This window comes from Arachis duranensis, chromosome 4 (genome assembly GCF_000817695.3).
Source record: "Arachis duranensis cultivar V14167 chromosome 4, aradu.V14167.gnm2.J7QH, whole genome shotgun sequence".
Taxonomy (NCBI): Eukaryota; Viridiplantae; Streptophyta; class Magnoliopsida; order Fabales; family Fabaceae; genus Arachis; species Arachis duranensis.
Window position 1 is genome coordinate 9,914,131 of NC_029775.3, and position 18,368 is coordinate 9,932,498.

The window sequence follows — 18,368 nt, forward strand, 5'->3', positions numbered from 1 at the left end:
TTGTTAGAATAATTCATGTGCACATATCCTATTTGTGTATCACTTACTTGGTTATCTATCCTAATTTTTAATTATATTACTTTGGTAAAGGGGTATCGGGTTCATGCTCATGGATTCTGATCCACTGTATATCAAAAGTTCTGCATCACTTCATTATGCATAAAATAAGTAAATATAGTATTAATGATATCACTGAATAAATTTATATATGTATGCAACATGTTAAGTACAAATGTTTTGAAAAAATCTACACTACAACTCTCTCTACACTTTTGTCAAACAGGACAGTCTTCTAATCACAAAAATATATTTTCTGGCATACACTAACAACTCAAAATATTATACGAACATGTTTGTGATGCTTGATAAGATAATGTGTATGTGCTTCTCACCTTATAATTTCTCTGTTCCATCACGCACTGCAGGTTTTGTGACCGTCATAACTTATGCAATATGGTTATGGTAGTAGATTTATGGGTTCTAGATTATGTTGCTAGTGGGTGCATTGGTAAGAATTTTTAAGTTAATTTATGCCAATTAACTGAATAACAATGATTTCCTTAACTAAAGGTGCTTTAATGACCAATTCTTGTTGCATTAGATTGTGTATTTTCAAATTTTTAAATATGCAAAAAGGACTATTAAATGAAATTGTCAAATTTATGCTAATAGCCGTACCTGAATGAAGCTAATCCTTTTGCATCCAAGGTCTCCTATATATGTTGCATGTTAGACTTCTATTAGGCTTAAGTACACCTGTTTAAGCCACATTTCTAAAAACTTCTTTAAAAACAACATTATCCGTTTCGGTACAGTTATCCTCATCATGACATAAAAGTATCTTAAGACCTCCCCTGTGTGTCACCCTAGATGCTGCAACATAAAGCTGACCGTAGGTGAAAACAGGTTTTTTGAGAAGTAATCCAACATTCGCTAATGATTGCCCTTGGCTCTTGTTTATAGTCATCGCGTATGATACCATTATAGGAAACTGTCTTCGTTGGAACTTAAATGGTATTCGATGATCGGAAGGACTTAGAGTCATCCTAGGAATAAAGACTTTCTGAGCTTTGTTCTTTTCGGCACTATCATGTGCTTCTATTATGTGTTTTCCAAGTTTAGTGACAACCAAACGTGTTCCATTGCACAATCCTGCCGAGTGGTCAATGTTCTTTAAAAGCATGATAGGAGTTCCGACCTTTAATGTCAGCTCATGATTGGGTACTCCTGAGCATCTAATTGTATTCACGAATTCAGGTGTGTGAATGGACGCCAATAAGTCATTGTTAGACTCAGTTGGGCATGCCTTGTCTGAGCTATAGTATCTCTGAGGTTCAGTAGGGTTTAAGCTCATCATGAATTGGTTTATCTCATCAACTATTTGCAATGTTGGTGCAAGTATTGCTCGGTCTTCAATGTTTTCATCAGCATTGGTGCCATAAAAAAGTTTTGGATAAGTAACCTTGCAAATTACCTCAATGGGATCATCCCAGTCTTTAACCAGTATGTCATCTGGGATTAGAATCTTCTGGCATTGTTTCGTTGGAGTTCCATGACTACCATCACCAATACCAAGTATCCAATCGGCAAACTCTTTTAACTCAAACGACCTTGTGTTGGAATCACCTGATCTCAATCTCATATTTTTTGTCAATGTCAAGAGCTTGCAATCATTCCAGATGTAAGATGAGTTTATAGTGGCGTTAACAATCTTTTGCCGAGTCCCTTTAGGGATCACCGGCAATATCTGTCGAAAGTCTCCCCCAAAAACAACTGTCTTCCCACCGAATGGCTGGTGAAGACTATTTGGATTCTTGAATCTTAAGATGTCACGCATTGTCCTATCAAGAGCTTTAATACAGAATTTATTTACCATAGAAGCCTCGTCCCAAATGATAAGCTTTGTCTTTATCAACAGTTCGGCCAATGCACTTCCTTGTCTTATATTGCATGTTGAGAATTCATTTAGATTGAGTGGGATTGAAAAACGTGAATGTGCTGTCCTATCCCCGGGTAATAAAAGAGATGCAATACCACTCGATGCAACAGTAAATACAACCTGTGATTTAGATCTCAATGCAGCTGCTAAAGTCTTCCAAATAAATGTTTTGCCAGTTTCACCATACCCATACAAAAAGAATACTCCACCCTTCCCATTTTTGGCAACATCCATGACTATCTTATAAACAAAATATTGCTCGTCAGTTAGTTGTTGCAAATAGGTGGCATGGTCTAGAGCTAGCTGTCTTTTATCATAGTGGAGCTCATCAGAAATTAACCTGTGCATTCCATCAGTATGTAATTGACTATATAAAACATTTCATTTTGAATATGTGTTTTACAAAAAAGGCTATTAGAAATTATACTCTATTTTCTAACTATTGCAAATGAAGAGGAAAAAATAAATAGACTAAACTAACTATTTAAAAGCTAATATTCTAATATTTAATGGATTGTTATTAAATTATGAGATGGCCGTGTAAAAATTCATTGAAAATTTCAAATTCGTTATAATAGAAGTTAGATTGAAAAATTTACTTATGAAGATAATGTATATGTATTTTATATAATTAGTTTTGAAAACCATGCTAATAAGTTCTTCATTAGAAAAAAATAATATCAGAGACTTGCAATTTATATTTATTATATAATCCAAATAAGTAACTACTTTTGTATCTTCATATGTAGAATGCTATTTTCAAAAAAAATTAATTAAATATTATTTAAATAAATTTTTTTGGTCATATATTTTAACCTGTTCATTCCATCAGCATATAGTTGACTATTCAGTTGGCTTATATCTGGGACTGGCATCGGAGAGAAATCCGACAGACTCTTATTGTATAAATTAAGTGTTCTCTCAATTTCTATCAACGTCAACTCCTTCAGTTCATCATCGTAAAGGAATAAATCTATCAATAGAAAGACCAAATTTGTATGAATGAATCTTGAAGAATAACTTCAGTTACGTAACCAGAAAAAAATAAAACCAAATAATATTAAATTTTATCCTATTTGCTTAGATAAAGATAAGTTATCAAATACACTAATAACTATCTCTCTTATAAGATAAGATTGCCTGTCCATTATGGAATCTTGGTTCTATTCATTGAATTGCTAATTATATTCTATAATACACCTAAGTCCAATTATGATTAGCATGGCTACTAAAAAACTTCTCATTTCTTAAATTTTTTATTATACACAATATACTTACATAGACTAACAAAATTTCTTGAAAAATCCTACAAACACATATGGCACTGTTAACAATGAATTTCCATTTAACATAAATATCAATATGTTACTGATATTGACATTCCATTCAGTTTAAAAATACAAAACCTTAGATTGCGACAATAAATTACTTAGATTGTCAAGCAGCCTCCACTGCCTATGAAGTATATCATCGGATAACAGATGCCATGTCTTCTGCCATACGTATTCTGGTGTATCCATTGAATTTGAAAACAACACCATTGCAAACAGCTTCCTCAAGTATGTACCCGATCCCAGTGGCTTACTTCCATTATTGCATCAATATATTCCTTATCATCATCTAAGAGGCCACGTGCGTAACATGCATCTTTGAAAGTAGAATATAAAACACCATCTATAGTACGAATGTCCTCATAAGAAGTTAGCCCTCTTACGAAATTGAGCAATAGCTGCATATAATAACTTTCACCGGATCCTGGAGGTACATAGAAAATCCTTCCGATAACAAAGTGTGATTTTCTAGGCAACCAAACCCTCTCATCTGGCTTCCATATGAATTTAGTTGGTAGTTCAGCATAGGTCAGTGCCCTTGCTTCTGCATAATCCTTGTTTGCTTGAAACCATCCTAAAAACATAGATTCCTTCACTAATGCTTTTTTAACAACATCCTCCAGATTTTTGTGGTCTTTGAATATCACTGTTCATCGGGTAAGTGAAAACCCAATCTCACAACAGATGGATCTCTGTAATGGATGTTAAAACCAAAAATCCTCCATGCCGCTTCACATGGTGATATGTATCTACAATCGTAATACATACTCACCTCATCATATTCATCTAACTCAGCATCCGCTGTGACACTTCTATAGAAGGAAGCAGTTACGCGATCATGACCTTTGTTCACGTATTTGAACAAATACTTTATTGATCTTGATTGATTGCACCACTCCACATTTATATGTGCACCATATCTCATAAGTAGTAGTCTGTTGTGTGGAACCACATAACGGCTATCAAAGTCAACCCCATACTTGTTGATAGTTCTTCTATCTTTCTTATGCCTATATACTGGATACCCATTATCATCAATAGTTGTACAATCGACAAAACACTTAGGGAAATGACGTACACATTTTCCATTCTCCATACACGGTGAATCTTTTCTCGCTAAACCACATGGACCATGCATCATGTGCTTTTCCACTGCTTTAAAGTATTCAGGGTCTAGTTCCTTATCTAGAATCTCAGCAGATATGATCTTGTCAATGTCTTCAGCTGTCGGAAACTTGTCATCCTTATGTAAGAATAATAGTATATGTGCATGTGGTAGTCCCCGTTTTTGAAATTCGATTGTGTATACAACTTTGTCAACAAAAGGACATAGATAAGCTAAATCCAATACAATATTTAAATGCATGGACACTGAAATTTTAGACACAATATTTATAATAACAATTAATCGAATGTAATTTAATTTCGTCTCTAGACATACCTGCACAAACTCTGCCAAAAATTTTGTTTGCTCTAATATCTTTAATCATCAAATCCAGCTTTGCCTTGAATGTCCTGCATATTATGTCAGGTCTATCTTATGCATTTAATTCTCTCTTCTTAAGAAAGTCTTCTACCTCGGGCCACTTAGGATTGCATGTGAATGTAATGAATAGGTCTGGACAACCGACAGCCTTACATATTGCCATTGCATCCTGATAATTCTGAATCATATATCTTGGGCCACCTGTGAATGACGATGGTAATATAATATGTTTGCCACGCGATGAAGGTGTTGTTTCCCCGAACAAAACTGCTTCCTTTATACCCTTGTACATCTCACATCTGAGTTTCTCCTGATCAAGTCGTATATAATTTAAGTGAGATGATTCAATCATGGAGAACCCATCAACCAAGAATTGCTGGAATAGTCGTTTAGAATATAACTGATGGTTTTCAGTGGCTAAGAGAAGGGGGGTTGAATCTTAGCCCCCTTTTCGCTTGGTTACACTTGCTGTTCTTTTGAGGAGACTTTTTTATTTTGTCTCATCCCTAGCCACAAGACTTTTATTTTTGTCTCGTCACTTGGCACGAGATATTTTTCAGTTTTAGCTCATGTGCAGTAGAAACAGAAATGGAGTAGAAGAGAGAGAAAATTACACCCAGATATATCCTGGTTCAGCTGCTAAGTGCAGTGCAGCCTACATCCAGTCTCCATCACAACAATGATAGAATTTCACTATAATCTTCTTGATTACAGACTGTAAAGTGCTAACTCAACTTACAAAGAGATTCCCACAGAATCATGAAACACAACACAGATGTACAAAGGAACTCTAAGGACATCTATGGCTTTTTCTTTTAATTTTGCACTCTCTGCCTTTTTTCACTCTATGACTTTTTCATACAAACCTTACTGTTTGCCTTTTTTCATGAAACTCAAGACATGACAAAATTAAACAGAAAATTACAAAACAAAATACATTGAAGGAGAAGAATATATGTTAACTCAGGTAGCTCTGAGAACCCTGTACCTTGCACTCTCATACTGTCTCCTTACTTCAACCCGTGGTTGTTCTCTCTTTTTATAGAAGAGGGAAGCCTCCACCTTTGAAGCCAAAAACCAAGCTAACTTCTTCTTCTCCAAGAACAAAACCGGTTCGGCCAGAGAGAGAGAAGAGATAACCCATGCAAAACCCAACATGCAATTACCTCTAGTCTTTCCTTAGTCATCACTCTTCATCAATCCGAGCGCTTCATCCTTGGCTTGCTCTCCAAGATGAATTTCTGGCCCTTGATGCTTCATGATGATGATAGCTTCATCTGCTCCACTTTTGCTTCCTCCCTCACGTAGCCACCCTAGCTACCTTCTGTGATGAGTGAATCCAAAAGCAGAGACAAGCCATCCCTCCAAGGATCTTTTCCTTACTGGCTGAATCTCCTTCAACCATTTTTGGTATGGAGAAACCAAGATCTCATCACCATATCTTATCATAAGTGATAAAAATCTCAGCCACTATATTTTTTATGTTTTCTTGCCATCATTGTGATGGTCTTTAGACGTGCCTTTCCTTCTTTTCGGTAGCTCAATGTAGCTTCCATGGTTTCCTTATGAAAATGACCAAAGGAAGAAAGAGATGAGAGAGAAGAAACAATTTGGAAGGAAAGCAATTAAATGAATTAAACAAATTAATTGAAAAAGTTACTTTTACTTCTCTGAGTAGCGTGTAGCTTTCAATACCATCAATCCTATCAATGACAATCTCTCTCATGTTTCCAATGCTAGTAAATTAAATTTTGAAATCCATCTTAAGAGAAGGAATGGGATCCGTTGGAGGCAAGAAGCAATGTTGCTTCCTTTCACAATAGGTTTCGGATCATGCAACAACAATTATTAACTTGGGCTTGTAGCAGTAATAATTCAATTTTGGCCCAAGTAATGTAACATTTCAGCCAACGTTCATATGACAAAAATTATATAAGGCTAAATTTTTTATTTTATTGGGCTTGGGATCTCTTCATTTCATTTCGGCCCAAATAATCACAAATTGCTTCAGCCACATAATATAAGAAACTTTAAACAAGGCTGAATGGTTTTAATCATATTGGGCTTGCAATTTTTTTTATTTTATGTTCGGCCCAATAAAAACCTGTATCATAAAATTATTTATTAACATATGTTAAATGAAAATCAAATTAATAATTTTGTAATTAATTATTTCAATAATGTTTGTTCATCATCAAAATTTAAAATTAGAGTTTTCCAAACTCATCAATCTTCCCCTTGATGACAAACATTATTAAAATTGAAATGAAAAGAAATTTAGAGTATGGAGTACTCCCTTTGAATATTTGAATTTTTTCCCTTTTTAAATTGTCACATGGCTCCCCTTTAATATATGCTATTTTACCAAGGGAAGTTCCAACCTGTAACAATTTTATCAAGCCTAAGGCAACAATGTTATTCAACATATAAAATTTTGTAATGTTGAATGGCTTGATTTATGAGCAGAATTGAATGATAATCAAAACTCATTTATTATCAATAATTTGATTTTCTACTCAAACTCACAACATAGTCAATCAAACAATATTTTTGAAAATAAATTGCTGTTTTAAAATATTTTCCAATCAAATCAGAGCAACATACTTATGGTAAGAAAATATTTTTAATCATGGCATGATCACAACAATTTTCAACATTTATTTTCATACCCAATACTTAAAGAAACTGCCAAAAATAAAGTATTCAGCAAGCATGTTTACCAAGATGAATAAGAATATTCCTATTTTAATAGAAGCAAGCATACTCATCAAGATAAATCAACAATTAGGCAGCCACATTATCAAAACAAATGCATCACAATTATGATCAACCAAGCATCAAGTGAATCATTCTATCAAGGCTGATCATGAACTCTCAAAAGAGAATTTCATCCCCTGTTTTCTAGTTTCAATTTTCAGCCCTTTCTCCTCCTTTTGTCATCAAAGGGGCACCTGCAAAAAGATTTTGTCATGGGTAACAGAGTATGCAAAATATAACCCAAAAGTATCCAGAGATTATCACAGAGTTATAGTACTAATAGTATCCAACCTAGTATGCCAATATCAAACAAAGAAAGAAAGAACAGTCATCAATCATTTGAGAGGTTGAACTCCGAGTCAGTGTCTTCTTCCTTGTCCTCTATCCCAATCTCTTTTTCAAAGCTTTGAATCATCAAACCCACCCGTTCTTTACATTTCTGCCAAGCTTTTTCATTTTCATATGCTAACTTCCGTGCGGCCTTGTGTAACTGGAACATTAGCTTGGACATATTAAGGAATTCATTAAGAACTTCCCTGATGGATTCAGTCACTTTGGATGGTTCGGTAGGGCGACTTTCAAGGTCGCTGAGTGACGGCTCTGAAGGCATTGAGCGCTTGCTTTTCTTACCAGAAGCTCCTCCTCCTTTGATCTGTGAAACCTTGTTTTCAATAGCCTCATTAGTCAAATCAATTTTAAAATACTCAAAGATACTAGTGAGAAACATTCCATAAGGAAGATTAGCCTTTTTAGTACTTTTAACCGATTCCCACATGTGACGAATCATAAGATAAGCAAAGGAAATTGGAGAAAGAGGTAACAAGAGCAAAGAGAATAATAGAGTCAGAAATCGTTACTCTATGGTGAGAACCACTTTGTGGTGTCAGGATGTGAGTGATAATCTGGTGTAGTAGTGAGTTCTCAGGGCCGAGAGCTTTATGAGTGGGAATCAACCCATCTAAGCCAGACAAGTTTGCACAAATGTGCTGCAGAACAGTTTGATGAGTGACTCCAACCTGGTCATCCCATTTGTCAGTCATGTATACTTTTGACCAATCATCTGTGTACCCTAGAGCAGCGCTTATGGTTTGTGGATTGAGAGTCATGTAAACACGTTTTACATAGGAATGGATTGAGCCATCTATCTGGCGCATGTTCGCGTAGAATTTTCGGACCAGCCCCCGGGTAAACCATCTTCTTAATGTGGAACAAAGGTGTCCACTTCAGGGCATCAAACAGAGGAGTAAAATTGATTCTTTTACCAGCCAGAGGTTCAAGATTCACCAAATATGTGGAGTAGAGATGACATTTTTGTTACACCTCATTGTGGAATTCGTAGAAGGCACAAGAATAGAATCGAGAGGGATCATAATGTGAGTGGGGTTTATAAAATTTGTTCTTGAAGTCCAGTGATTCCAAGTTTGCAGGTTCTCTGGTGTCATGTAACATGAAACTTTTAGTCTTCTGAGAGCTTTTTCCAGATGCATGTGGAGTGGACTTCTTTGGCGGTGATGGAGGGAGTGATGTATGAGATTCCTCTTCCTCTTCTTCAACGCTTGGTTGTTTGTTTTTTCCTGATTTTCTTCTCCCTGAAGATTTCTGGGTGATGACTTTCCGGCGCATTGTCTCGGTTTGTTTGGTGGGAGGTTTATGAGTAGAAGAAGACGTGGAGTGGAGGTGTATATGAGTGTGAGTTTGGGGTGACGAGAATGGTGGACTTTTTGGAAGAGTGGTTCGGCTAGTTCTTCTTGGAGCCATTTTCTTTTTCATGGTATGAAGATGAATGTAGATGGAGTTTGAAGAGAAGGCCGAAGGGTGAGGTGAGTGGAGGGAGGTTAGAGAGACATTAAATGTTGATTGGAAAGAGATAGTGGAGGAAGTTAATGACCATCATGGAGCGCGGTTATTAACTAAGGTGGTTTCTATTTATTTGAAATAAGTTAAAAGGTGGTTTCCTAGAATCAAGGGATTAGATAGAGGGAAAGATTTGATTTGACACTATGCTTCTTTCAACAAGATTTGATAAGACCACAAAAAGATTGTGATTTTCAAAAAATGAGGAACTAACAAAACGGTCATGGTAGGGTCAAAGAGATTTGGTATGGCCCACAAAAATCAAATTCTGCACAACCTCCCCCTTGATCACAGTCCTTCCATTACTCTTATTTTTATCTCGTCCATTCCTACGAGACAAAACTGAACAGAATCAAAATTTCACAAATTATCAACAGAAACAAGATCAATCATTCCCAAGATTTTTCTTAATGAATAGAATCTGTCTCCACAGAGGGGTTTTGTAAAAATGTCAGCAAGTTGGTCTTCAGATTTTACAAATTGAATATCAATGGTACCCTTTTGCACATGTTCTCTAATAAAATGATATTTGATCTCAATGTGCTTTGTTCTTGAGTGCAAAACATGATTTTTTGAAATATTTATAGCACTCAAGTTATCACAAAACAAGGGTATACTATTGATCTTTAATTTGTAATCTTTCAAATGTGTTTTTAACCAAATTAATTGTGAACAACATGCAGATGCGGATATATATTCAGCTTCAGCTGTGGATAGAGCCATTATGACTTGTTTTTTGCTTGACCACATGTTGAGTGAGCTTCCAAGGAAACAACACATGCCGGATGTACTTCGTCTATCCATTCTATCTCCTGCATAATCTGTATCACAAAACCCTACAGCACAAAAATCATCAGATTTTGGATACCACAAACCATAATCACATGTTCCCTTAATATATCTAATGATGCGTTTAACGGCCAAAAGGTGGGATTCCTTTGGGTGAGATTGAAACCTTGAACATACACCCACACTTTGAACAATATCCGGTTTAGAGGAGGTAAGATACATTAGTGAACCAATTATTCCTCTATACCGTGTTTCATCCACATCTTTGCCATCATCATCCTTTTCAAGTTTTGTGTTAGGATGCATTGGTGTTCCCATTAGTTTGGAACTTTCTAAGCCAAATTTTTTGATAAGTTCTTTTGCATACTTTCCTTGGTGAATAAAGGTACCACTAGGAGTTTGTTTAATTTGGAGGCCAAGAAAGAAAGTTAGCTCTCCCATTAAACTCATCTCAAACTCACTAGTCATGAGTTTTCCAAAATCTTCACACAAGGACTCATTGGCCGATCCAAACACAATGTCATCAACATAGACTTAAACTAGGAGGATATCATCATTAGATGCTTTAATAAATAAAGTAGTGTCGGTGGTACCTCTTTGAAATTAATTTTCCAACAAGAAGGCACTAAGCCTTTCATACCAAGCTCTTAGAGCTTGTCTAAGACCATAAAGAGCCTTAGAGAGTTTGAAAACATGATTTCGAAAATCCTTATATTCAAAATTAGGGGGTTGAGCCACAAACACTTCTCTATCAATAAAGCCATTAAGGAAAGCATATTTAACATCCATTTGAAACATTTTAAAACCCTTACGGGCAGCATAGGCAAGAAGCAACCTAATTGCTTCCATTCTAGCTACCGGAGCAAAAGATTCATCAAAATCTATACCTTCTTCTTGATCGTAACCTTGGGCCACTAACCTAGCCTTGTTACGAATAACTTGTCCATCCTCACCAAGTTTATTTTTAAAAACCCACTTAGTACCCGTTACCTTCTTACCATTCGGATGAGGTACTAGTGTCCAAACCTCATTCTTGTCGAATTGAGCAAGCTCTTCTTGCATGGCTTTCACCCATGATGGATCTTCAAGAGCTTGTTTGACATTGTTGGACTCCAATTGTGACAAGAGTGCAAAATTTCTTGGTTCGGATTGTCTTTTGGTTGAGGATCTTGTTGTCACACCTTGAGAGGGATCTCCAATGATAAAGTCATGAGGGTAGCCCCTCATAGACTTCCATTCTGTAGGCTTCCTTTGTGGTGTTGAGCTTTGATGAACTTCTGTGGGTCTCACTGTTTCAGTTTCTCTTGCTGGCTCAGGAGACAAAATGGAAATGTCTCCTCCATTCTGACGAGACAAAACTGGACTGGCAGATTTTTCATTTTGGGCAGACTTGGGATTTTCTTTGCTTGTTCCAGCTTTTTCACAATCTGAATTATTATCTATCACAGTATTGGGAATTAAATTAGAATCACAAAAAGTAACATGTATGGATTCCTCTATAGTTCTATGATCTTTGAGGTAAATTCTATAGGCTTTGCTAGTAGTGGAGTATCCAACAAATATGCCCTCATATGATTTTGGATCAAATTTGCCAAGATTTTCTTTGTTATTAAGTACAAAACACTTGCATCCAAAAACATAGAAATACTTAAGATTTGGAGGGGTTCCTTTCCATAGCTCATAAGGAGTTTTCTTTAATCCTTTTCTAATAATGGTCCTATTCAAAATATAACATGCTGTATTTACAGCTTCAGCCCATAGAAACTTTGGAACCTCATTCTCACATAATATAGCCCTAGTCATCTCTTGAAGGCTTCTATTCCTTCTTTCAACAACCCCATTTTGTTGAGGTGTTCTAGGACATGAAAAATTATGAGCAATTCCAAAGTTATCACAGAATTTTTCAAAATCTTGGTTTTCAAATTCCTTTTCGTGATCACTTCTCACATGGACCACTTTTAAATCTTTTTCATTTTGAATTTTCTTGCAAAGGGTTAAGAAAGCATGAAAAACATCATTTTTATGAGCAAGAAAAAGTACCCAACCAAATCTAGAGTAATCATCCACCACTACTAGACCATAGTGTTTACTTCCTAAACTTTGGATTCTTGTTGGACCAAAAAGATCAATGTGTAACATTTCTAATGGCCTTTTGGTTGAAATTCCATCTTTTGGTTTAAAAGAAGATTTTACTTGTTTGCCTAGTTGACAAGCATCACAAGTAAGATCCTTATCAAATTTGATACTTGGAATTTCTCTCACCAAATTTTTCTTGACTAGCTTAGAAATTTGGTACATACTAGCATGACCCAACTTTCTATGCCATAGCCATTTTTCAGATTCAAGAGAAATAAAACATGTTATATTTTGTTCTTTCAAGTTCTCAAGAGTTAATCCATACACATTGTTGCATCTTTTAGCTTCAAAAAGAATATCCTCCAGTTTTTTTACAAACAACCAAACACACAAACTTTCTAAAAATAACTTCAAAACCTAAATCACACAATTGGCTTACACTAAGTAAATTATGTTTCAAATCATTTACAAGAAAAACATCATTTATACAAGATGAAAAGCTTTTACCAACTTTTCCAACGGCCACTATCTTTCCTTTACCATCATCACCGAAAGTAACAAGTCCTTCATCATATTCATCAAGCTTTATGAAAAAGGTTGTCTTTCCAGTCATGTGCCTAGAGCATCCGCTGTCCATGTACCACATATTTTCCTTCCGTTTGGATGCTAGGCATACCTACAAAATAAGCTCAAGTGACCTTAGGTATCCAAATTTTCTTGGATCCTTTCACGTTAAACCATCTCCTATGACCTAAACCATTGTAATAAAAAACAACTTTGTAAACTTTATCACCAATCATTCTTTCAGCAAAAAAACATTGAATGGGAAAGTGTCCATTTTGGTTGCATAGTCTACAAAATCTTGGAGTTGCTAATTTGTTAAAGTAGGTGGAATCTTGAAACCTTGTGCCATTAGAAGATGAAGCTCTATTTTCAAAAGAAGGTTTTTCATCAGATTTGTAAAACCTCAAATCAGCTTTATCAAAGAGTGGTTTTTGACTAGCCAATATTTGATTCAAATTTTCAGAACTTTGAGTAAACTTGGCTAGATCATTTTCCAGATTTTTAATCTTTTTCAGCAACTCTTCATTCTCCTTAAAATAATTTACATATGCAACAATAGAATGGTTACTTTTACAACTTCTAAGTTGGGCTTTTAATTGCTTATTTTCTTCAACAAGATCACAAGCAGTTTCGGCCTCCCTTAGCTTTTTCTTGAGAAAACCATTTTCTGTTTTAAGAATGTTAATTTGTTGTTCAAGATCATGATTATCAAGTAGAAAACATTTTATTTTTCCAGAAAGGTGGTTTATCATAAGATGAAGATATTCAGTGTTAGGGTTGTGAAAGACTACCTGATCTATGTGATCTGCCATGAGACATGGTTGTGACTTGGTCTCGGACTCCTCATCATCATCATCTGAGTCATTTTCCAAATCTTCCCATGAAGCCATCAGTCCCTTCTTCTTTCCCTTTCTTAGCTTCTCCTCCTTCTTTAACTTGGGACAATCAGATTTGAAGTGCCCCATTTCCTTGCAGTTGTAACAAGTTACTTTGCTAAGGTCTTTCTTCATTTTCCTTGAGCTACTGTCCTTACCTTTAAACTTTACCATTTTCCTGAATTTTTTGGCAAACAACACAAATTTATTTTCAGAGGAGTTATCACTGGATTTATCATCCAGGGGGTTAGTTACAGAAGAAAAAGCAATTCCTTTCTTTTTTGAATCTTTTTTCAAATAAATGTTTTCAAAAGCAAGAAGATTTCCTCTCAAATCATCACATGTCATGGAATCAAGGCTACTGCTCTCAGAAATAATTAAAGCTTTTGTTTCCCACTCTTTAGTGAGATATCTCAACACTCTTCTCACAAGCACAGAATCAGAATGTGTTATTTCCATAGCATCCAAGCCAACAATGATGGAATTAAACCGTTTGAACAGTTCATCAATAGATTCTCCTTCCTTCATTGCAAACATTTCATACTCTCTGTTTAACATGTCTATCCGAATCTTTTTCACAATAGTGGTTCCTTCATGAGTGATTTGCAGTTTATTCCAGATTTTCTTTGCCGTTGTGCATCGTGATACCCGTTGGTATTCCTCAAAGCTGATAGCACAATTGAGTAGATTTACAGCCTTGGCATTTAGCTCCACCTTCTTTCTATCTTCTTCGGTCCAGCTTGCTTCTAGTTTAAGAGTGACTACTCCTTCAGCACTTATGTTAGTTGGAAATTGAGGACCCTCTAGGATAATCTTCCAAAGCCTGTAGTCTACTGCTTGCACAAAGATTTTCATTCTCTCCTTCCAATAGGTATAGTTTTTTCCATTAAAAAGAGGTGGTCTATTGCTTGACTGTCCTTCTGTAAGGTTGTAGGACACCAGATTTAAGCCACTGCTTTCTGCCATATGGATCTTTTCTCCAAGCTGCAAAGCTTAATCTCTTTGAGACCAAGCTCTGATACCAATTGATGGTTTTCAGTGGCTAAGAGAAGGGGGGTTGAATCTTAGCCCCATTTTCACTTGGTTACACTTGCTATTCTTTTGAGGAGACTTTTTTATTTTTGTCTCGTCCCTAGCCACGAGACTTTTATTTTTGTCTCGTAACTTGGCAATAGATATTTTTCAGTTTTAGCTCCTGTGCAGTAGAAACAGAAATGGAGTAGAAGAGAGAGAAAATTACACTCAGATATATCCTGGTTCAGCTACTAAGTGCAGTGCAGCCTACATCCAGTCTCCATCACAACAATGATGAAATTTCACTATAATCTTCTTGATTACAGACTGTAAAGTGCTAACCCAACTTACAAGGAGATTCCCACAGAATCATGAAACACAACACAGATGTACAAAGGAACTCTAAGGACATCTATGGCTTTTTCTTTTAATTTTGCAATCTCTGCCTTTTTCTGCTCTAAGACTTTTTCATACAAATCTCACTGTTTGCCTTTTTCCATGAGACTCAAGACATGACAAAATTAAACAGAAAATTACAAAACAGAATACATTGAAGGAGAAGAATATATGTTAGCTCAGGTAGCTCTGAGAACTCTGTGTCTTGCACTCTTACACTGTCTCCTTGCTTCAACCCGTGGTTGTTCTCTCTTTTTATAGAAGAGGGAAGCCTCCACCTTTGAAGCCAAAAACCAAGCCAACTTCTTCTTCTCCAAGAACAAAACCGGTTCGGCTAGAGAGAGAAGAGATAACCCATGCAAAATCCAACATGTAATTACCTCTAGTACTTCCTTAGTCATCGCTCTTCATCAATCCGAGCGCTTCATCCTTGGCTTGCTCTCCAAGATGAATTTCTGGCCCTTGATGCTTCATGATGATGATAGTTTCATCTGCTCCACTTTTGCTTCCTCCCTCACGTAGCCACCCTAGCTACCTTCTGTGATGAGTGAACCCAAAAGCAGAGACAAGCCATCCCTCCAAGGATCTTCTCCTTGCTGGCCGAATCTCCTTCAACCATTTTTGGTATGGAGAAGCCAAGATCTCATCACCATATCTTACCATAAGTGATAAGAATCTCAGCCACTACATTTTTTATGTTTTCTTGCCATCATTGTGATGGTCTTTAGACGTGCCTTTCCTTCTTTTCGGTAGCTCAATGTAGCTTCCATGGTTTCCTGATAAAAATGACCAAAGGAAGAAAGAGATGAGAGAGAAGAAACAATTTGGAAGGAAAGCAATTAAATGAATTAAACAAATTAATTGAAAAAATTGCTTTTACTTCCTTGAGTAGCATGTAGCTTTCAATGCCATCAATCATATCAATGACAATCTTTCTCATGTTTCCAATGCTAGCAAATTAAATTTTGAAATCCATCTTAAGAGAAGGAATGGGATCCGTTGGAGGCAAGAAGCAATTTTGCTTCCTTTCACAATAGGTTTCGGATCAAGCATTGGATCACGCAACAACAATTATTAACTTGGACTTGTAGCAGTAATAATTCAATTTTGGCCCAAGTAATGTAATATTTCAACCAACATTCATATGACAAAAATTACATAAGGCTGAATTTTTTATTTTATTGGGCTTGGGATCTCTTCATTTCATTTCGGCCCAAATAATCACAAATTGCTTCAGCCACATAATATAAGAAACTTTAAATAAGGCTGAATGGTTTTAATCATATTGGGCTTGCAATTTTTTTTATTTTCTGTTCGGCCCAATAAAAACTTGTATCACAAAATTATTAATTAACATATGTTAAATGAAAATCAAATTAATAATTTTGTAATTAATTATTTCAATAATGTTTTTTCATCATCAAAATTTAAAATTAGAGTTTTTCAAACTCATCAATAACAAAGGAGATCCATTAGCTAACCTTTCTTGTATCCTAAATGTAAAAAATTCTCTTAATGAAATCTTTTGTCACCCTTTGCTACCACTTTGATTACCCTTGTTGAAAGGTATGTCTTCCTTGTAACCATCCTCTCCAAATGGAAATAACAATGGGTATTGTAATCCCAAATAAGTAGGATTGAGTTGATTAATCCTTTGTAACCTTCCACTTTATGTCTCTACCACAATGTCCCTATCAGTTTTATCTATGTCAAAGTCACCCACAATCAATGCAGCTACCTCATTCGTGTTGGGCAGGTTGTATCGCCTATCATCCTTCTCCCTTTTACCCAAAAGCCTGAGCTTTATTGTATTATTAGACTCTCGTGCGAGTGAGTCTCTAACCATGCGAAATGCCTTCACCAGTACATTGTTATCATTAAGGATCTGTTTCAATTCTCTAACAATATCTTCATGTATCTCTTTGTGATGTTCACCCCTATTTACGACAACAGAATTTGTACAACCAGATTTTAATAGGATCATTGTTATTCAAAAACTCCCAACAGTAACTTCAAATCCTAAATCTATTCTATAAAGAAATAACCCTAAAACTTACCGAATAGCTGCCATGCGATTTTCAATCTCATTCTGAGTATCAAATACATACAATTGGAAAAATTTTGCAATGTTTCCCTCTGGAGGAATCAGACTACCCATTAGATGATAATTCTCTCCACAAAGAATAAATGTTGGTGGCCCTCTTGCTTGACTTCTGCCACGGTCTATCTTTACATCCATTAATGTGAACTGAAACATGCTATTGTAAGCTCTGATGTTATCCCAAAAATGCTTGCTCTTAGGGGTATTATTGTACAATAAATCATACAACACTCTCGGAGCCTCTTGCAATTGTGGAAGTTGAACCTTTCCTCCTTTACAACATAATGTGAATTTCAATTCTGTTGTGTTGTAACTTTTGTTTGACCTTTCAGCATACTAATATAGAGCATTGCAATGTTCACATTCATACATTGCATATTCGATGTTCACATACTCTGCATATTGACCAACAAAATATAAAAATAGGATTGAGATATTTTTTTCTTCCTAAAACTTTCATTAAATAAGACTTTATGTTGAATTCAATTAAGTAAGCTCATACCCTTATTTGACCGTTCAGTAGACTTAATGTGTGTGTTAGATCTGTGTGATGCCTTATTGCCTGCATTGTGAAGTTAACTCTTGATAATCAACGGTGTAAAAAGTAACCTAATTAGTCGTAAATTGATTGACTTAACAACTAAGAAACTGAATGGTAAGAACCTATGGTTCCAATAGTGGAAATAAAAAATTATGCAGTTTGTTTAGTAGATTTGTTACGGTTATAAACCCGTAACTCCCAATAATGCTCCCCTCCACCAAATCATAACATACCACAATTTTGCTTGCAATAGTCTTTATCAGTTTTCATAGGTCTTTGTCTTGGAATCCTTACCGAGCCTAACATACAAAGTACCCAACGTAATTTTTAATAAATTCATATATTTTGATTTGATTCTGTAAATAAGAGCCCACTTTAAGTAGTAATCTCTAACAATAAAAATTATTTAAACTCTATCTTATAATTTTCTTTTGTAGCTCATGTTGCTCCACCTTTGGCAATCACTTTATTTTTTTCCAACCATTTTGTAATTAGTGGTAAACAATAAAGTAGGCCAAACTTTTATTAAAGAATTTTGTCACTTCCTAACGCAGTTGCCAGATATCTTAGCTGAATAATCTTAAATTCTTAATTAATGGATGTAATGGTGAATATAAATTCTTAATAATGTTCTAAACTAAAAAT

At 35.5% G+C, this 18,368-nt stretch overlaps 1 pseudogene; it reads right to left on the minus strand.

Annotated features, from left to right (window-relative positions):
* Positions 1-760: 760 nt before the first annotated feature.
* Positions 761-17,750, minus strand: LOC107483209 (uncharacterized; annotated as a pseudogene).
* Between the last annotated feature and the right edge of the window lie 618 nt (positions 17,751-18,368).